The following is a 22,297-nucleotide window of genomic DNA, read 5'->3' as shown; positions in this document are numbered from 1 at the left end:
GAGAATATATTGTGAAAAAAAATAGTTTGCAGCAAATATTTCAGAAATAGTTTAAAACCCAATAAATAAATAAATAAAAGCTTCGAAAAAATATTTTGAGTAGAGTTTTTGAAAGATAACGCTCTTGAAAAAAAGGAAGAAAACAGTGTGAGAATATGATGAGAGTTTTTTTTAAGGAGAAAGATTTTGCAAACAAAAAAAAAGGTACAAAAATTTTTTTGAAAAAGTATTTTGAGAAGTTTTATGAAAATGAATTTTTGCAAAAAAACAAAATTGAATCTAAAATGCTTTGAGAAAATGTTTATATGAAAGAGGGGTTTGAATGAAGTCTTTTTTGGTACCATCATAGATAGGTTTTGGGTCTAGTCTCTATTTAGTACTGACTCAAAATGTTGCACATTAAATGCTTAAGTTAAGAATTAAATTTCAATTTAGTCTCTAAGTTTCAAAAGATTACAATTTTATCCTTGACATTTAAGTTTTAGTTCAATTTGATTCCTATGTTTCAAGATTTACACTTTTAACTCGATTATTCCCTAAATACGCATTATTTATATTAATAAATTAAAAATCATTAAAAGAAATTAATTAATTAAGTAACTTATAATATATATATATATATATATACCAAAAATAATAAAATAGAGAATAAAGAAAGTGAAAAATTGTGAACAAACCATATAATGTACCTAACTAGAACCAAATACCAAACAATTGAATCAAAAGAGGGAAGAAAATGTCAAACAAAATAAATAGATAAATTCCACTTTGGGTCCAAAAGAAATATATAATATTTCTTACCTAAAAAAATATTGAATGAAAAAATAAAAATGTGCAAAGAATAATAAAATAGAAAAAAAAATAATGTGAAACTAGATGAGGATATTTGAAGAGTCTATACATCAAATTATGGTAGAAAGCAAATAAAATAAAACTAAATGAATGTGCCCATACAAAAAAGACAACACAACATAGACTAAGGGTGAAAAAAATTAAAACCTTATCCATCAATGGAAAGGTAGGTGAAAAGATAAATAAATTCTACCTTTGTCCAACACATAAGAATCTATTTCTAAAAATGACCAAATGAATAAAATTAAAAACGTACAAAAAATAAATAACAATATAAAAAATTAATACAAAAACTGAAGCTAAAGATGACACATAAAAAGGTTAGAAAAAAAAACCATCCATAGTGCAAAATACAACTATGCCAAAAGAAAAAATGAATATACTTCTAAAAATGACCAAATGGGTAAAATAAAGAATACAAAAAATAAATAATATCAATATTAAAAGGAATATAAGAACTAAAACGAAAGATAATAGCTGAACCATCCATAGTGCAAAGGGCAACTATGCCAAAAGACAAATAAATGCTACATCCCAAAGAAATAAAATATAATCAAATAAGTAAAAGAAAAAAGTACCAAAAATAATAAAAGACACAAAAAGTAATACATAATATGTCAAGAGAGTTATAATAACGTATATCATTGAGCACAAAACTAACAAATCAACTAATAAATTTAAAAAAGTGAAACTAATAAGGAGAAGAGAGTGATAATGTTACACTATAAAGGAAATGGGTGAGACTTTTTGAACCCTTATATAGTGCAAATACAACCCAAAATATCAGTGTAAAACTAAAAGAATGTCACACAAAAAAGAGACCATACAAGAGGGGGAAATTGGAACAATCCATGGTGCAATAACATTAAAAAAAATAATGATGTTGAAATAATAGTAGAACCAAACAAAATAAAGCTAGAAGAATAAATAAAGAAAATAAAATAAAGAAAACAAAAAGTGAAATTTAGAAAATACCAAAAATATAATAAAATAAAGAATATAAAAAAGGGAACTAATTAAAGAATGTCACATTATGAGATAACAGAAGAAGAGAGAAATTGAAAAATCCATAGTAGAAACAATGTAACAAACAACCAAAAGAATGTCATGAAAAATAGAAACGGTGAAAATAATTAAACCATCCATGCAAAAAAGTATTAAATAAATTATACTTAGTCCCAAAGAAGTTTAATTCAATATTCTACTTTAAAAGAAGAAAAAAAAATCTACCAAGAATAACAATAAAGTGAAACTAGAACATCATTCATATAATTAACAATCTACATCTGGATCAAATAAAATATAACAGTGAAACAATAAAAAATTAGAACAATCCAAAAAGTCACATATTAAAAAAAAGGAAAGAGAGAATGAAACAGAAAAAACTGTGAGGGAAAGGTATGGAGATGGAATTAAGGTGTGTGTATTAATTAAATCCCTCTTTCGAGGGATGTCGATATGAAATTAACATACTCCATGATACATAATTAGAATAATAATCACGATTAATTAAGCAAGGAAAGGCTTGGTGCAATAATTAAGGTTAATTAACTAAAATTGAAGACAATAAACAAGGGTAAATTACTTACCATTGGATGCGTAGGAATGAATATTTGTAGTAGACTAGAAAGCAATGAGCAATAACAACAGCTTTATAGAGTACTACTCCAGATATGGGGAAGTGATGATTAGTCTTATCTCCATATAGTGCATTCTGAACAAAAAGCCAACTGATACTCTTGCATATGCAAAAGGGCGAGCGGTCACTTACAACAAAAATATGAAGAAAGCAAGCTAACTAAACTAATACAATACCTGACATGAAAGCATAATAAAAAGGGGTTGGATCGGGCATGTAGCCATGGCCAACAGGCCCTGGACAAGATGACTGTGACACTCCCCCACTTAATTGGTTGACGTCCCTGTCAACTGACCCTGCTCGAACTCGGCGATTGCTGGAACTGCATTCTTCAAGTCTTCCACGCGCTCCTAACTGATTTCTTCGTCAAGGAGGTCCTTCCACTTCACTAAGAACTCTTCAGTTCTCGTCTCGGTCTTCCGATACGGTGAGTACATCTATCCATAATTTGTGTAACTTCCCTTTCAGCTGAATTCTTTATCGTGACAGGTGGGCGCATCAATATATTCCGTTGCTCATCATCGGGGTCGGGGTGATAGGGCTTCAGGATACTCACATGGATGACAGGGTGGATCTTCATCCGAGAGGGTAGCTGAACACTATACAAGATTTTTTCGACCTTCTCAATCACTTCCACTGGCCCTTCTTATTTTCGTACTAGACGTTGGTCTCTCTGGCCTCAGAAACGGAACTCTTCTGGTCGCAGCTTGATCAGTACTTTAGCTTGAAACTCGAGGGGCCTCCGCTTCTTATCAGCCCACTTCGTCATTTTTTACGCTCTTTCTAGACAGGTGCGAGCTATTTCAGAGGTTTGGCTCCACTCTTTGGTGAAATTGTGTGCCTGAGGGCTTTTGCCCACATAGGGATGGTCCACCAGATGTGGCATGAGTGGTTGTCTGCCGTACACTACCTCGAAGGGCGTCTTTCTAGTTGCGGAACTTTGTTGGCTGTTGAAGCTGAACTGAGCAATATCTAACAACTGGACCCAGTTCTTCTGTCTAGCATCGATAAAGTGACACAGATATTCCTCGAGCATGTTGTAAAGCGTTCCGTCTGGCCGTCTGTTTGGGAATGGTAGCTAGAGGAAATGTTCAGTGCTGATCCCAATATCTTTAACAATTCTGTCCAGAAGGTCCCAGTGAATCTCCCATCCCGATCACTAACAATGCTCACGGGGACGCCCCATAATTTCACAATGTGCTTGAAGAACAGTTGGGTAATCATCACAGCTGTACACATCTTCGACGTTAGGATAAATGTGGCATATTTTGAGAACCGGTCGATGATAACAAGGATCGATTCAAACTCTTTAACCTTGGGCAAATGGGTGATGAAGTCGAGAGACACACTTTCCCATGGTCTAGAGGGCACAGTAGGGGCTCCAAAAGACCCGTTAATTTCGCCCTTCGACCTTATCTTGTTGGTAGACAAGGCAAGTCTTGGTAAATTGCATGACGTTGTCTCGAAGGCTCGGCCAATAGTAACCTTGTTTTTTATGGAACACGAGACATACGCAGTGGAATAAGGATCTAATTACACTCTAATTGCTTTTAATTTAAAGAAAAAAAGCATGCAATTGAAGGAAAAAACAGTAAATTAAAGATTACTTTTGAAGCTCCCGAAAATCACTTTTCCTTGCTGAATCTCGACCTAAAATCTTTCAAACCACCACTAGATTTGATCTACTATTCTCTGGACTCAGAACCAAATTGTGGGACCCGGTTGATGAAGAAAGCGGAGAGAAAAAGAGATGGAAAAGAAATGTTTTTTTGGGTTGGGTTTTGGGTTATGAATTTTCCTTAAAATAGTATTTTTTTTTCAGCCCAAATTTGAAAATTTTTTTGGCAAATGGGTAAAATTTTTAATCCAAATTCAAATCCCATATTTATAGAAAAAGGCCATGCAAAAATTGCATGAAATCAATTCGTAAAAACCCAACACCTAGAATCCACTATCTAAGTGGGCTTAATGTCTCCACTATAAGCCAACACCTAACCCACTATTTTGTTAGTGAAATTATCCAACAAAAGTTTGGATTTTCCCACTAACTTTAGTCAAAGGGCAAAATAGTCATTTTGTCAAAGTCAAACTTTGACCAAAAAGTCAACATTTTGACTTTTTATGATTTTTTCGTGTTGACTAATTTTGACCTCCCGAGCATGAATCCGCATTCATTTTCTGGAAATTAAAATCATATTTGAATATAATGTTGGTCAAAGTTTGACTTTTCAAAGTCAAAAGTCAACTTTTTGACTTTTTACATCTTTGACCATTTCCATTATTTTCGAGCTTCCGAATATGAACGTATCCACATTCTTGATATTTAAATCATATTTAAATATAAGTTTACTTTTAAAGAAGAAGCGAAGTGCATTCTACGTGTGTGCGTTTTATTTACTGTGTTGGCTCCTTACGTGGGATGAACATCTTCAACCCATTGTGTTGCCCTTAATAGGGATGAGCATCTTCAATCTGAAGTGTCATTCTTTGACGGGGATGATCAACATTAATCTTGTAGTATTAGGTGGTTGTGGTACCTCTTTGATGGACTAAACTTAAATTTCTTTAAGTTTCCTTCGTACCTTTAAAGAAAGGGATCGAATCATTACGTAGTTCAAGTTTTTTTTTTTTTTTTTTAACTGGACTGAACTTGAAGTTTCTTTCGCACATACCCTTCTTATAGGGATCAAGTCATAATGTAGTTCAAAGAGATTTTTTTTTTTTCCTTTTTATGTACGATTGAACTTAAATTTCTTTAAGTTGCCTACCCTGTATAATGGAAAGGATCAAGTCGTAACGTAGTTCATACAATTTTTTTTTTTTGGGTCGTTCACATTTTAAGCTCATGCTGGCTAGGAGCATCATGCTGTTTAGGTTCTTGCGATGAGGAGCTTTTTCATTTAAACTTCAGAAGCTCTTATTTCATCATGGTTTTGATTATCCTCTTCATTTGTAGAATTCGTCAATACGATGAGTTTTGGCTTCACTATCAAGAAACTTTCTGTACTTATGTCAACAAAAAAAATTTCCTCTTCATGCGTGAAGGGACACGACTGTGAATCTTTTCGTCGTTGTTTTCTTCATGGAATGACATTGGCTTCAAGATTTTCATCCTTCCTTTACGTTGATCGCTTGTTGTCTTGAGATGATCAAAAGCAGATGCTAGACATCTTTCTTTCATGTGGATATACTTAGCCTTTTAAAGACTGAAGTTTGAGCAGAAGTAGTCGTTGGACATTGGTCTTCTTCTCCTATCATGCTCATACTCGATCTTTGAAAGACCGAAGATCGAGCACATGAATGCTTAATACGATCGAAGATAGAAGTTCTTGGCTTCATTTCTTCTGAGTCTTTGACTTCTTCGGTAGTCACATGATTGTTGTCGACTTCCACTATGCAGACAGTGTGACATGCAATAACTTCTAATACTTTCTCTGGATGATTATTGAGAAAGCTTCTTGGGAGAAATTCTACCGAAATTGCTAGCCGTCGGAATTGAGGGAAGTGGGTCTTTCCTCGGTTTGTGGTTCAAAAAGTCCCTCGTAGGTTGGCGATACTTAGCTCCATGTTGTGAGCGCGGGTCGCTAATTCTTCAAAGGTACGGGGTAGAGAAGTTCCCAGTGCATACCTTGCGTGCACATTTCCACAGTAGACAACTCGGTGAATCGATATTTGCAATCTAGACTCAGAGCTCTCCATCGATTGATGTAGTCGACGACTGGTTCCCCTTTCCGTTGTTTGGAGTTTGTCAGCTCCATCATGCTGACGGTGCGTCTGGTGCTGTAGAAACGATTCAAGAATTCTCTTTCAAGTTGCTCCCAACTGTCAATCACCTCAGGCTCTAAGTCTGTGTACCAATCAAAAGCGTTCCTTTTGAGGGTTCTCACGAACTGTTTGACCAGTAGATCTCCTCTTGTTCCCGCTTTTTTGCATGTTTTACAAAGTGGGCGATGTGTTGCTTTGGGTTTCCCTTTCCGTCGAATTGTTAGAACTTTGGAGGTTGATACCCAGCTGGTATTCTCAGGTTGTCGATTCTCTTGGTGTATGGCTTGGAGTACATAAAGGAGGTTTGCAATGGTTCTTCGTATTGAGCTCTTATGGAGTTTGTAATCATATCCTTGAGTTGTTGAACTGACAGGGAGGCAAAATTGTGGTGGCTGACTTTCCTGCAAGACAGTCTTTCCTTTGTCATTGGCTTTTGTAGCATGGGATTGACTTGATTCAGCAGTATCTCGAGCCTGTATCTGATCTCTTAACGCAACGATTTCATGATCTCGCTCCTCTACAGCCTTCATTAGGAGATTTATCTTTACCTTCAACTCTGCCATGGTCGGCTTAGTCGTTACGTCAGTCATCATGACAGAGTCATCAAAATGTGAATCTTTCTCTAATAGATCAGTAACAGAAGCATAGTTTCAAACAAGGGATTTTCTCTGATGAAGATCCTGCCTTTAGAAAATTCCATCAGCTAGCCATAGATTTCCTCCATGATGACAGAGCAAGTAAGTGTTGCTTGCGACGGTAGCTTTGGATGTAACTTTCTTTGGTGCCATCTGTAGATTTCTTGACTCGAATGACGAGAGAGAGATGAGAGGTAGAAAGGTCCCACTGGGCGTGCCAAAGTTCACATGAGGTTTCCTGAGAAATGTGTTTCGTGGAGTTGAACTTAAGTTGGTGATGTTGGAGTTGATTTGATGCGATGTGGTTCGATCAGTACTTGATCCTCTGATTCTCTCTCGGTTGGGTGGATGCGCTTGACTTCAAGAAGGAAAGTACCAAACGTTCTTGTAGAAGAAGTCTTGGAAGCTTGGAGTAGAAGTCTTGGAAGAGTATTTGTGTCTTCTTGTCTTCTGCCTTATAGAAGTGCAGCTTCAGGAGTCTTGGAAGCTTGAAGTAGAAGTCTTGGAAGAGTATTTGTGTCTTCAAAGGTCTTCTGCCTTATAGGAGTGCAGCTTCAAGAGTCTTGGGAGTTCTCGCTTGTTAGTGAATTCTCTCTGGGTTTTCTGAGTGTAGAAAAATGTTGCCCCTACAAATGAAGAGAACTTCTCTATTTATAGAGTTCTCAAGTGGGCTTTGTGAGCTTGGTTGGTCCATGGGTCTGACCCTTGGGCCCAATTAATTTGTTTTGGGTCTGATCTGGAATTTGGGTCCAATTCAACTTTTTTTATAGTTTGGACTTTAAGCCCAAATAGTATTATCAAATTGGACCAATTTAATCTCATCTGATTCATCCACGTGACGTCATCGAAACTTGTCTTCAGTTTAATTTGAGATGTGTCAAAAATTGGACCCAACGTCAATGATTTAGAAATTCTTCGTTAATTTTGCAAACGACGTGGTGACTTGTGATTGGTCCAAAATTTCTCATTCAACAAATGCCCCCTTTTCGATATTTATGCATGTATGGGTGGATGATTTTGAAAAGAATGTAATTTGAGATCAAGGTATGATTTTTTTTTACTCTGTTAATTTGATGCCATCATGATCAAAATATGAGAATTTAGCTCAAAATTTTGATTTGAAATCTTGTTCGTTTGACACACAAGCCAAGTAAACTTTAATTTGAACTTTTATAATGTTCCACTTTAATTGAAAATTTAATTTAATTCGAATTTGGAATAGAATTTGGGGTGAAATTGAATCTTGATCAATTTTGGTTTTAGATAAAAATTTGGGATATGTTCAATTTTACTTGGAAATGAGTATAGAAACTAAGGCTGATTTAAATTTGAGATAAAATTTGGAATATAGCCAAATTTTGACTCGGAATTTTATTCATAACTCAATATCAAGGTTAACCATTCGAATATTCATAAAATTTGGGATATGGACAAATTTTAATTTTGGACGGATTTGACATTTATCTCACCCGATTTGGCTGGCTCGTTGGAGAGAGCGAGATTTTGAGTGAGAAAGTGGGAAAGAGCAAGATTTTAGGAGAGAGCGAGATTGTGGGAGAGAGCGACATTGGAGAGAGTGAGATCGTGGGAGAGAGCGAGACCAGCGAGAGCATTTCGAGCCAGAGTGGAGAGAGCGAGATTTTAGGAGAGAACAAGATTTTAGGAGAGAGCGACATTCGAGAGAGCGAGATTGTGGGAGAGTGCGAGATCGTGCGAGATTCTCCTTTTTTATTATTATTATTATTAATTTTTTTCTTTTTTTTTTTTATCTCAGTAGCCATCTGCTTTGTGGTTAGCGATACCAGCCTTAGCGAGATTTCCTTCTCCATACTGTTTGCTTATGCCAGATTCTCTCAAGTCTTAAGCTCAAAACTCCTCGCCGTTGAATCTGGGGATCCAAAACTCCACCGTGACCCCTAATTCAGGCAACCTCCAATCAAGCATGATCTTTTTTTGTTGACTCTTAACTAATTTCAGCAAGAATCGGAGTTCCACAACAAAATAAACAGCAAGAATCGGAGTTCCACAACAAAATAAACAGTATTCAGTTCGAGTAACCCGTGATTTTATCAGATTTCAACTAATTAGTAGAAAAAAATCCCATCAAACTTAGGTATACTTGGTAGGACGCATGATCTTCTTCATCTTGTAGTGTGATCTCCTTCGTTCTCACGTCCTTTCCATCCTTTGTCAATCAGACTTGGATTGCAATAGGACTCTAAGTGAGGAGAAGGGAGAAAGAAGGAAGGATAGGGAATTAGGGCTCATTTTTTTTTTTTTTTGCTCTCTTTTTTTTATTATTTTTTTACTAACTTGCCCCTCTATTATTTTTTTGTAGGAGTTATGGTGCAACCAAAGGAGCACAACAAAACAAGTTTTTTTTTTTTTAATCTCATCGACCCGACTTTGATGCGCTCGTGTATCCTGATCACCATGGGAGGGGCTCCTCAAAGGCTTACAACTCTCCCATTCGATCACCCTAGGTGGATCCCAAAAAAGTCTACTTTGTAGCACCGTTCGTACATTCTGATCGTCATGGGAGGGGCCCCGCAAAGGCTTACAACTCTCCCATTCGATCACCCTAGGGAGGATCTCAGAAAGGTCTAACTTGTAGTGCAGCTCGTGTATCCTGATCGTCATGAGAGGGGCCTCGCAAAGGCTTATAACTCTCCCATTCGATCACCCAAGGTCTACTTTGTAGCGCCGCTCGTATATCCTGTTCGTCATGGAAAGGGGCCCTGCCTGCATACAACTTTCCCATTTGATCACCCTAGTGAGGATCCTCGAAAGGTTTGCCTTGTTATGTATCCTTGATCAAAATTTGAAGACAAGGGAAATATGCCATTGAGTATTTGAAGATCAGGCGGATATGCCATCAAACCTTGAAGATGAGAAGAATCTGCCATCAAGATTTTGAACGGGAGTCTTGGAAGAGTATGTCTTCAAAGGTCAAAAAGCCTTCCTGTGTAGCTTCGGGAGTCTTGGAAGCTTCAAGTAGAAGTCTTGTGGTATTTTTGTCTTCAAAGGTCAAGCCTTAGAGTGCACTTCAAGAGTCTTGGAAGCTTGAAGTAGAAGTCTTAGAAGAGTATTTGTATCTTCAAAGGTCAAGTCTATGATACAGGTTCAGGAGTCTTGGAAGCTTGAAGTAGAAGCCTTGGAAGAGTATTTGTGTCTGAGTCTTCTGCCTTATAGGAGTGCAACTTCAGGAGTCTTGGGAGTCCTCACTTGTTAGTGAATTCTCTCTGGGTCTTCTCATCTGACCCAAAGTCAATGATTTTAGAAATTCGTCGTTAATTTAGCAAACGACGTGGTGACTCGTAATCAGTTCAAAATTACTCATCCAACAGCTACATCCCAAAGATATAAAATATAATCAAATAAGTAAAAGAAGAAAGTACAAAAAATAATAAAACACATAGAAAGAACATGATAATGTGTAAAATGAAGCACAAAACTAACAAATCAATTAATAAATTTAAAAAGGTGAAACTAATAAGGAAAAGAGAGAGTGATAAAAATTTGGACAATCCATAATTAAAAAAAAAAAAAAAAAAACTCACAGAAAAGGAGAAGGGTAAGACTGTTCACCCTTGTATAGTCACACAAGAAAGAATAAAGCTAGAACTATAAAAACAAGCAAATAAAATAGAAAAAACAAAAAGTGAAATTTAGAAAATACAAAAAATAATAACATAAAGAATACAAAAAATGGAACTAATTAAAGAATGTCACATTATAAGACAACATAAGAAGAGAGAAATTGAAAAAATCATAGTAGAAACAACAAACAACCAAAAGAATGTCACGAAAAATTTATGGTGAAAACAATTACCATTCGGACAAAAAAAGTATTAAAAAATTATACTTCTAGTCCCAAAGAAATTTAATTCAATACTACTTTAAAAGAAGAAAAAAAATCTACAAAAAATAACAATAAAGTGAAACTAGAACATCACACATATAAAAATCTACAAATTAGAACAGTCCACATCTGAATCAAATAAAATATAAAAGTGAAACTAGAAGAGAAAAATTATAATTAGAAAATAATATAAAAAACTAATGATGGACACTAGAAGAGAAAAATGATAATTATTTGAACAATCTATAATTCAAACAATATTGATAATAGTAGAACTAAAATAAAGTCCCATAAAAGAAACATATTATAAAAATATGATGTGCAACAATGCACTGTATTAAATAACTAACAAAGCAATATAACAAATAAAAATATTATGCACAAAGTAAAACTAAAGCAATATACCAAAGAAATATATTATAAAAATATGATGTGCTTGCACAAATTTAACTAACGAAACAATATCCCAACTAATAATACACAAAGTAAACTAAAATAGAAGAGGGAGTGACGAATTAAAAATTAGAACCAAAAAATGATAAAACTAAGAGAAATATAGTACTTCAAAAAAATAATATTTTGCAAAAAAATCAACAAATAATAGTCAAGAAATACATATGCTTATAAATGAATTATTTTGAAGAGAAAGAATGATAGCTCATTCATAGTTAAATAAACAAACAAATGCACCAAATTCATGTCACTCACACAAAAGAGAAGTGTGCATACAAAACTATATAAATACAACCATGCCAAAAGAAAAATAAATACTATATTTGATATAAATGAAACAAAATATAATAATCTATTTAAACAACTAAATGAGTAATCATCCATAATTGGTCTAAATTTCATAAAGATTTCTATATGGATTAGAACAATCCATATAGAAAAAATATACCAAACACAATCCATAATAGAGAACAAAACATAATTAAACTAGAAGAATATGTCACACAACAGAGAAAGTGATTTTTTTCAACTAATGCGTAAAATAATATATATATATATACACCAAAAATAATAAAACAGAGAATAAAGAAAGTGAAAATTTTTGAACAAACCATATAATGCCAAAACAATAAGAGAAAGAGTGAAAAAAAATTAAACTATCCATGCCAAACAAAATAAATAGTTATTTCACCTTGGGCCCGAAAGAAATATATATAAAATATCTTCTGTAAAAAATACTAAATGAAAAGAATAAAAATGTACAAAGAGTAATAAAATAGAAAAGAATAATGTGAAACTGGATGAGGATATTTGAAGAGTGCGCACCCCACCAAATTATGGTAAAAAACAAATAAAATAAAACAAAAACGACAACACAACATAGACTAAGGGTGAAAACAAATTAAAACCTTATCCATTAATGGAAAGGCATGTCTAATAATAAATAAATTCTACATTTATCCAACACATAAGAATCTATTTCTAAAAATGTCCAAATGAATAAATAAAAACGTACCAAAAAATAAATAACAATACAAAAACTGATACTCAAGATGACACATATTGTTAGAAAAAAAACCATCCATAGTGCAAAATGCAATTATGCCAAAAGAAAAAATGACCAAATGGTTACCAAAGAAGTACAAAAAATATAATAATATTAAAAGGAATACGAAAAGAAAGATGAAAGATATAGTTGAACCATCCATAGTGCAAATGACCACTATGACAGTACAAATAAATGCTACATCCAAAGAAATACAATATAATCAAATAAGTAAAAGAAGAAAGTACCAAAAATAATAAAACACACAAAAAGTAATACATTGTCAAGAGACTTACAATAATATGTAACATTAAACACAAAACTAACAAATCAACTAAAGGTACTTTTTGAACCCTTAGCATACAACCCAAAATATTAAAAACTAAAAGACAAAAAGAGATCATAGAAGAGGGGGAAATTGAAACAATCCAATAATAACATTAGAAAAATAATAATGTTGAAATTTACTAGTGGAACCGGACCAAATAAAGCTAGAAGAATAAAAACAAGAAAATAAAATAGAGAACAAAAAGTGAAATTTAGAAAATACCAAAAATTAATGAAATAAAAAATACAAAAATGGAACTAATTAAAGAATGTCACATTATGAGACAACAGAGAAATCAAATCCATAGTAGAAATAATGTAACAAACAAACAAAAGAATGTCACGAGTGAAAACAATTAAACCATCCGTGCAAAAAATATTAAATAAATTATACTTAGTCCCAAAGAAATTTAATTCAATATTCTACTTTAAAAGAAGAAAAAAAAATCTACCAAGAATAACAATAAGGTGAAACTAGAACATCACTCATATAATTAACAATCCACATCTGAATCAAATAAAATATAAAAGTGAAATTATAATAAATTAGAACAATCTAAAAAGTCACATATTAAAAAAAATGAATGAGAGAATGTAACCAAATATAATTAACAACAAACCACATCTGAATCAAATAAAAGTGAACTATAATAATAAACAACAATCTAAAAAGTCACATATTAAAAAAAATGAAAGAGAGAATGTAACAGGAAAAACCTAATTAAATCCCTCTTTCCAGGGATGTCGATATGAATTTAACATACTCTATATATAATTAGAATAATAATCACGATTAATTAAGTAAGGAAAGGCTTGGTGCAATAATTAAGGTTAATTAATTAAAATTGAAGACAATAAAGAAAGGTAAATTACTTACCACCGGATGCGTAGGAATGAATGTTCCTCAATTTGTTGTGCATAATTTTGGGATTTCATCGCCTCATTTTGGTTGAAGATTGATTAGGGAATTAATTAGAACCTAATAATGAAGAAGAAGAAAATTAAGGAAGAGATCAAATAATTTTAATTACACACCATCCATACATCAAATGAAAGAAGAGAAAAATAGAGTTCCATAGATCAAACGGTCAACTCAATTATAAACCCTAATCCATAATTATTAACAAAAATAAGAAGAACATAATTCAAGCAATTAGTATTTTAATTAGAAGAAGAAGAAGAGGAAAAAGAAATTTGAATTTGAATTTTGAAAAGTAATTAATTAGTCTTACCTTGTGCCTGGGGAGATGAAACGAAGCCACACCACGACTTGGAGATGAAGCGAAGCTGCGTCAGTAGTTTAGAGATGAAATGAAGCCACGCCACAACTTTGAAGATGAAGTGAAGCCGCGTCATTAGTTTGGAGATGAAACGAAGCCACGCCACGTCTTTGAAGATGAAGTGAAGCCGCGTCATTAGTTTGGAGATGAAGCGAAGCTGCGTCATGATTTTGTAGACCTCATTGAAGATGGAGCCGAGCCATGCACCTTGAACTTGAAGATGGAGCGGAGTCATGCACATTGATCTTTAACTTGAAGATTTAGTGAGGCTATGCATGCCAATCTTGAACTTAAAGATGGAGAGGCTGATACGAAGCCTTTGAACTTAAAGATGGAGAAGTATTGATGAAGCCTTTGAACTTAAATATGGAGAAGCATCGACGAGACCTTCACACTTGAGTTTGACAAAACATCGACAAATTCTTTGCATTTGAGTTTGATTCAGCATGAAGGGCTGGCTTGACTTAAGACTTTGAGCATGAAGATGAAGCATTGATGGAGCCTCTAAAACTTGAAGATGGAGAAGTGTATAAGTTTACTTTTAAAGAGGAAGCGAAGCGCATTCCACGTGTGTGCCTTTTATTTACTGTGTTGGCTCCTTACGAGGGATGAACACCCATTGTGTTGCCCCTAATAGGGATGAACATCTTCAATTTGAATGTCATTCTTTGACGGGGATGATCAACATCAATCTTGTAGTATTATACTTAGGTGGTTGTGGTACCTCTTCTGATGGACCAAACTTAAATTTCTAAAGTTTTCTTCGTACCTTTAAAGAAAGGGATCGAATCAAGACGTAGTTCAAGTTTTTTTTTCTTTTTTTTTTTAACTAGACTGAACTTGAAGTTTCTTTCAAGCTACACATTCATTTCTTAATGATAGGGATCAAGTCATAATGTAGTTCGAAGGAATTTTTTCCTTTTTATGCGCGACTGAACTTAAATTTCTTTAAGTTGCCTACGTACCCTTTATAATGAAAGGGATCAAGTCGTAACGTAGTTCATACAATTTTTTTTTTTTTGGGTCCGTTCACATCTTAAGCTCATGTGGGTTAGAAGCATCATGCAGTTTAGGCTCTTGCGATGAGGAGCTTTTATTTAAACTTCAGAAGCTGTTATTTCGAGGTTTTGATTATCCTCTTCATTTGTAGGATTCATCAATACGATGAGTTTTGGCTTCACTATCAAGAAACCTTCTGTACTTATGTCAATAAAAAATTTCCTCTTGATGCGTGAATCTTTTCGTCGTTGTTTTCTTCATGGAATGATGTTGGCTTTAAGATTTTCATCCTTCCTTTACGTTGATCGCTAGTCTTGAGACGATCGAAAGTAGATGCTGGAGGTTGATCTTTCTTTGATGTGCATATACTTAGCCTTTTGAAGGTTGAAGTACGAGCAGAAGTAGTCGTTGGACATTGGTCTTCTTTTCCTACCGTGGCCATACTCGATCTTTGAAAGACTAAAGATCGAGCAGTTGAAGGCTTAATACGATCGAAGACTTGTTCTTTTCTTCATTTCTTCTGAATCTTAGAATGTATCAGTCGAATTGTAAGTTTATATTGTGTGAAACTTAAGATGACATATATATAATGTCTGAAACTTGTGATAACATAGATATTGTGTGAAAATTGTAATATATTTTATAGGATAAATTAGCTAAAGTCCATGAAGGTGAAGATGTTTTAACTAAAGCATTGGGTATGGATGAACATTGGGGACATGTTAGAGGAGTGGGTGATTTCGTTTCCCAATCACAATATTTCAAGTTTGTAAAACCAAAGTCCACAATGAGTCAAGAAACTGAAGGAGCCTCTGATGACAAGAATGTTCGACATGTCAAAGAGTCAAGAGACAGAACCCATAGTAAACAATCTCATCAAACTAGATCGTCTCTTCTTCGGCAGTCACATGATTGTTGTCGACTTCCACTATGTCGACAGTGTGACATGCAATAACTTCTGATACTTTCTCTGGATGATTATTGAGAAAGCTTCTTGTGAGAAATTCTACCGAGGTTGCCGGCCGTCGGAATTGAAGGAAGTGGGTCTTTCCTCGATTCGTGGTTCAGAAAGTCCCGCATAGGTTGGCGATACTTAGCTCCATGTCGTGAGCGTGGGTCGCTAATTCTTCAAAGGTACGGGGTTTAATCCCTCGTAGGATATAGAGGAGTTCCCAGTGCATACCTTGCGTGCATATTTCCACAGCAGACAACTCGGTGAATCGATCTTTGCAATCCAGACTCAGAGCTCTCCATCGATTGATGTAGTCGACGACTGGTTCCACTTTCCGTTGTTTGGAGTTCGTCATCTCCATCATGCTGACGGTGCGTCTGGTTCTGTAGAAGCGATTCAAGAATTCTCTTTCAAGTTACTCCCAGCTGTCAATCACCTCAGGCTCTAAGTCTGTGTACCAGTCAAAAGCGTTCCCTTTGAGGGTTCTGACGAACTGTTTGACCAATAGATCTCCTCTTGTTCCCGCATTTTCGCACGTTTGTACGAAGTGGGCAATGTGTTGCTTTGGGTTGCCCTTTCCATCGAATTGTTGGAACTTTGGAGGTTGATACCCAGCTGGCATTCTCAGGTTGTCGATTCTCTTTGTGTATGGCTCAGTACATAAAGGAGGTTTGCAACGGTCCTTCGTACTGAGCTCTTATGGAATTTGTGATCATATCCTGGAGCTGTTGAACTGACAGGGAGGCAACAGAGGTAGATTGTGGTGGCTAACTTTCTTGCAAGACAGTCTTTCCTTTGTGGGCTTTTGTAGCTGGGAATTGACTTGATTCAGCAGTATCTCGAGCATGTATCTGATTTCTTAAAGCATCGATTTCATGATCTCGCTCCTCCATTAAGAGATTTATCTTTACCTCAGATCTGCCATGGTCGACTCAGTCATTATGTCAGTCATCATGACCGACACTACATCAAAATGTGATTCCTTCTCTGATAGATCAGTAACAGAAGCATAGTTTTCAAACAAGGGATTTTCTCTGATGACGATTCCGCCTTTACGAAATTCCATCAGTTGGCCCCAGATTTCCTCCGTGATGACAGAGCTTATGTAAGTGTTGCTTGCGACGGTGGTAGCTTTTGATGCAACTTTCTTTGATGCCATCTGTAGGTTTCTTGACTCGGATGACGAGAGAGAGATGAGAGGTGGAAAGGTCTCACTGGGCGTGCCAAAGCCATACGAGATCTCCAGAGAAACGTGTTTCGTGGAGTTGAACTTAAGTTGGTGTAGTTGGAGTTGATTTGATGTAATGTGGTTCGATCATTACTTGATCAGATTCTCTCTCGGTTTGGTAGATGCGCGATTTGAAGAAGGAAAGCACAAAACGTTCTTGTAGAAGAAGTCTTGGAAGTTTGGAGTAGAAGTCTTGGAAGAGTATGTCTTCAAAGGTCAAAAAGCCTTCCTGTGTAGCTTCGGGACTCTTAGAAGCTTGAAGTAGAAGTCTTGTTGTATTTTTGTCTTCAAAGGTCAAGCCTTAGAGTGCACTTCAAGAGTCTTGGAAGCTTGAAGTAGAAGTCTTAGAAGAGTATTTGTATCTTCAAAGGTCAAGTCTAGGATACAGCTTCAGGAGTCTTGGAAGCTTGAAGTAGAAGCCTTGGAAGAGTATTTGTGTCTGAGTCTTCTGCCTTATAGGAGTGCAACTTCAGGAGTCTTGGGAGTCCTCACTTGTTAGTGAATTCTCTCTGGGTCTTCTCATCTGACCCAAAGTCAATGATTTTAGAAATTCGTCGTTAATTTAGCAAACGACGTGGTGACTTGTAATCAGTTCAAAATTTCTCATCCAACAGCTACATCCCAAAGATATAAAATATAATCAAATAAGTAAAAGAAGAAAGTACAAAAAATAATAAAACACAAAGAAAGAACATGATAATGTGTAAAATGAAGCACAAAACTAACAAATCAATTAATAAATTTAAAAAGGTGAAACTAATAAGGAAAAGAGAGAGTGATAAAAATTTGGACAATCCATAATTAAAAAAAAAAAAAAAATCATAGAAAAGGAGAAGGGTAAGACTGTTCACCCTTGTATAGTCACACAAAAAAGAATAAAGCTAGAACTATAAAAACAAGCAAATAAAATAGAAAAAACAAAAAGTGAAATTTAGAAAATACAAAAAATAATAACATAAAGAATACAAAAAATGGAACTAATTAAAGAATGTCACATTATAAGACAACATAAGAAGAGAGAAATTGAAAAAATAATAGTAGAAACAACAAACAACCAAGAGAATGTCACGAAAAATTTACGGTGAAAACAATTACCATTCGGACAAAAAAAGTATTAAAAAATTATACTTCTAGTCCCAAAAAAATTTAATTCAATACTACTTTAAAAGAAGAAAAAAAAATCTACAAAAAATAACAATAAAGTGAAACTAGAACATCACACATATAAAAATCTACAAATTAGAACAGTCCACATCTGAATCAAATAAAATATAAAAGTGAAACTAGAAGAGAAAAATTATGATTAGAAAATAATATAAAAATCTATTGATGGACACTAGAAGAGAAAAATGATAATTATTTGAACAATCTATAATTCAAACAATATTGATAATAGTAGAACTAAAATAAAGTCCAATAAAAGAAACATATTATAAAAATATAATGTTCAACAATGCACTGTATTAAATAACTAACAAAGCTAACAAATAAAAATATTATGCACAAAGTAAAACTAAAGCAATATACCAAAGAAATATATTATAAAAATATGATGTGCTTGCACAAATTTAACTAACGAAACAATATCCCAACTAATAATACACAAAGTAAACTAAAATAGAAGAGGGAGTGACGAATTAAAAATTAGAACCAAAAAATGATAAAACTAAGAGAAATATAGTACTTCAAAAAAATAATATTTTGCAAAAAAATCAACAAATAATAGTCAAGAAATACATATGCTTATAAATGAATTATTTTGAAGAGAAAGAATGATAGCTCATTCATAGTTAAATAAACAAACAAATGTACCAAATTCATGTCACTCACACAAAAGAGAAGTGTGCATACAAAACTATATAAATACAACCATGCCAAAAGAAAAATAAATACTATATTTGATATAAATGAAACAAAATATAATAATCTATTTAAACAACTAAATGAGTAATCATCCATAATTGCTCTAAATTTCATAAAGATTTCTATATGGATTAGAACAATCCATATAGAAAAAATATACCAAACACAATCCATAATAGAGAACAAAACATAATTAAACTAGAAGAATATGTCACACAACAGAGAAAGTGATTTTTTTCAACTAATGCGTAAAATAATATATATATATACACCAAAAATAATAAAACAGAGAATAAAGAAAGTGAAAAATTTTGAACAAACCATATAATGCCAAAACAATAAGAGAAAGAGTGAAAAAAAATTAAACTATCCATGCCAAACAAAATAAATAGTTATTTCACCTTGGGTCCGAAAGAAATATATATAAAATATCTTCTGTAAAAAATACTAAATGAAAAGAATAAAAATGTACAAAGAGTAATAAAATAGAAAAGAATAATGTGAAACTGGATGAGGATATTTGAAGAGTGCGCACCCCACCAAATTATGGTAAAAAGCAAATAAAATAAAACAAAAACGATAACACAACATAGACTAAGGGTGAAAAAAATTAAAACCTTATCCATTAATGGAAAGGCATGTCTAAAGATATATAAATTCTACATTTATCCAACACATAAGAATCTATTTCTAAAAATGTCCAAATGAATAAATAAAAACGTACCAAAAAATAAATAACAATACAAAAACTGATACTCAAGATGACACATATTGTTAGAAAAAAAACCATCCATAGTGCAAAATGCAATTATGCCAAAAGAAAAAATGACCAAATGGTTACCAAAGAAGTACAAAAAATATAATAATATTAAAAGGAATACGAAAAGAAAGATGAAAGATATAGTTGAACCATCCATAGTGCAAATGACCACTATGACAGTACAAATAAATGCTACATCCAAAGAAATACAATATAATCAAATAAGTAAGAGAAGAAAGTACCAAAAATAATAAAACACACAAAAAGTTAACATTGTCAAGAGACTTACAATAATATGTAACATTAAACACAAAACTAATAAATTTAAAAAAGTGAAACTAATAAGACAAGGGAGTGATAATGTTACACTCTAAAGGAAAAGGTACTTTTTGAACCCTTAGCATATAACCCAAAATATTAAAAACTAAAAGACAAAAAGAGATCATAGAAGAGGGGGAAATTGAAACAATCCAGTAATAACATTAGAAATAATAATGTTGAAATTTACTAGTGGAACCGGACCAAATAAAGCTAGAAGAATAAAAAAAAGAAATTAAAATAGAGAACAAAAAGTGAAATTTAAAAAATACCAAAAATTAATAAAATAGAGAATACAAAAATGGAACTAATTAAAGAATGTCACATTATGAGATAAGAGAAATCGAATCCATAGTAGAAACAATGTAACAAACAAACAAAAGAATGTCACGAGTGAAAACAATTAAACCATCCGTGCAAAAAAATATTAAATAAACTATACTTAGTCTCAAAGAAATTTATTTCAATATTCTACTTTAAAAGAAGAAAAAAAAAATCTACCAAGAATAACAATAAGGTGAAACTAAAACATCACTCATATAATTAACAATCCACATCTGAATCAAATAAAATATAAAAGTAATCAATAAAATATAAAAGTGAAATTATAATAAATTAAAACAATCTAAAAAGTCACATATTAAAAAAAATGAATGAGAGAATGTAACCAAATATAATTAACAACAAACCACATCTGAATCAAATAAAAGAGAACTATAATAATAAACAACAATCTAAAAAGTCACATATTAAAAAAAATGAAAGAGAGAATGTAACAGGAAAAACCTAATTAAATCCCTCTTTCCAGGGATGTCGATATGAATTTAACATACTCTATATATAATTAGAATAATAATCACGATTAATTAAGCAAGGAAAGGCTTGGTGCAATAATTAAGGTTAATTAATTAAAATTGAAGACAATAAACAAAGGTAAATTACTTACCACCGGATTCCGATGCGTAGGAATGAATGTTCCTCAATTTGTTGTGCATAATTTTGGGATTTCATCGCCTCATTTTGGTTGAAGATTGATTAGAGAATTAATTAGAACCTAATAATGAAGAAGAAGAAAATTAAGGAAGAGATCAAATAATTTTAATTACACACCATCCATAGATCAAATGAAAGAAGAGAAAAATAGAGTTCCATAGAAAATCCATAATTATAAACAAAAATAAGAAGAACATAATTCAAGCAATTAGTATTTTAATTAGAAGAAGAAGAAGAGGAAAAAGAAATTTTAATTTGAATTTTGAAAAGTAATTAATTGTGCCTGGGGAGCGGCCCCTCTACTTCACTCATATGAGAAGCTGTAAAAGGTACAAGCATTGAGAGGTAGTTCTTCTTCATTTCATAGGAAATTGGTTTCTCAACAGAAGCTAACGCCCAAAATACTGACCACAAAAGCAAAGAAATCAAACAGAAATGGAAATAGAAAAAGCTTGAGTTTGAGAAGAACAGCGTTGTCGGTTACCTTGGCATAATAATCCTTCCAGACTCTACGAGCGATTTGATGTCCACCCAAATCAAAGGCCTTGAATTTGATTTTTCCAATACCCCTCTCCTCGGAGGTGGGGTACTGGGTAGGCTGGTGCTGAACTAACCTCTAGAACAAGCAAAGAAAGAAACAAAGAACAATATATGAAACAAAACAGATGGTTTATACCCAGATCGTAAAAACAGAAATGGAATAAAGGGAAATGGAAGAAATGAATTGAAACCTCTTCTTTCAACATATGGAGGAGGGTGGTTTTTCCGGCATTATCGAGGCCGAGAAAGAGGATCTTGGCCTCCCTCGGTCTCAAGACGCCATAGAACCAGTCAATGAGGAACATTGGAGGAGCGGATTGAAAGCAGATCGGAGAGGATCTACGTCGGCGATTGAGGAATCTGAATGCTTTAAGGTCTTCGATCTGCTGCACAGAAAGGAATTTGGAATTGGGAATTTGGGGAATTTGGAAGGAGAAGATGAGAATACGAAAGGGATAGAAAATAGAATACAGCTTTCTCGTATGAGTGAAAAAAAATTTAAATTATATGAGTGAAGCAGAGGGGCCGCTCCCCCTTTTCACCGACCACACTAAAAAAAATAGCCGTTGCCGGTTGCCGGTTGCCTCATAGCCGTTGCTGGTAAAAATAAGAGGAATCATTAACCGCTGCTTCAAGTTTAATTTGGTTAATTATTATATTTTCATTTATTTAATTTCAAATAAACACATTCATTTCAAATAATAATAATAATAATTTGTTACTCAGGTTCATAAATTAATTGAAAAAAGGGTTGAGATGGGTTTTCTAAATTAAATTACAGGAAGT

At 33.5% G+C, this 22,297-nt stretch overlaps 1 long non-coding RNA gene and 1 pseudogene across 3 annotated transcripts in view; both read right to left on the bottom strand.

Annotated features, from left to right (window-relative positions):
• The window catches only part of LOC150036799 (uncharacterized), a 31,346-nt gene extending 9,320 nt beyond the window's left edge, over positions 1–22,026 (bottom strand). Inside the window, exons 1-5 of one of the 3 annotated variants that reach the window (XR_016528872.1) lie at positions 21,703–22,026; positions 21,456–21,587; positions 20,925–21,032; positions 13,456–13,557; positions 2,442–3,976 (exon numbers count right to left, since the gene is read on the bottom strand). This is a non-coding gene — a long non-coding RNA (uncharacterized LOC150036799). The remainder of the gene's footprint in view (positions 1–2,441; positions 3,977–13,455; positions 13,558–20,924; positions 21,033–21,455; positions 21,588–21,702) is intronic. The other 2 variants (XR_016528873.1, XR_016528874.1) reach the window with 2 other exon arrangements.
• On the bottom strand, positions 15,475–16,968 carry LOC150036800 (uncharacterized; annotated as a pseudogene).
• Positions 22,027–22,297: the final 271 nt, after the last annotated feature.

Source organism: Benincasa hispida, chromosome 4 (assembly GCF_027475165.1).
Source record: "Benincasa hispida cultivar pf3 chromosome 4, pf3_genome.v1.1, whole genome shotgun sequence".
Lineage (NCBI taxonomy): Eukaryota > Viridiplantae > Streptophyta > Magnoliopsida > Cucurbitales > Cucurbitaceae > Benincasa > Benincasa hispida.
This window is presented reverse-complemented; position numbering and strand designations above follow the sequence as displayed.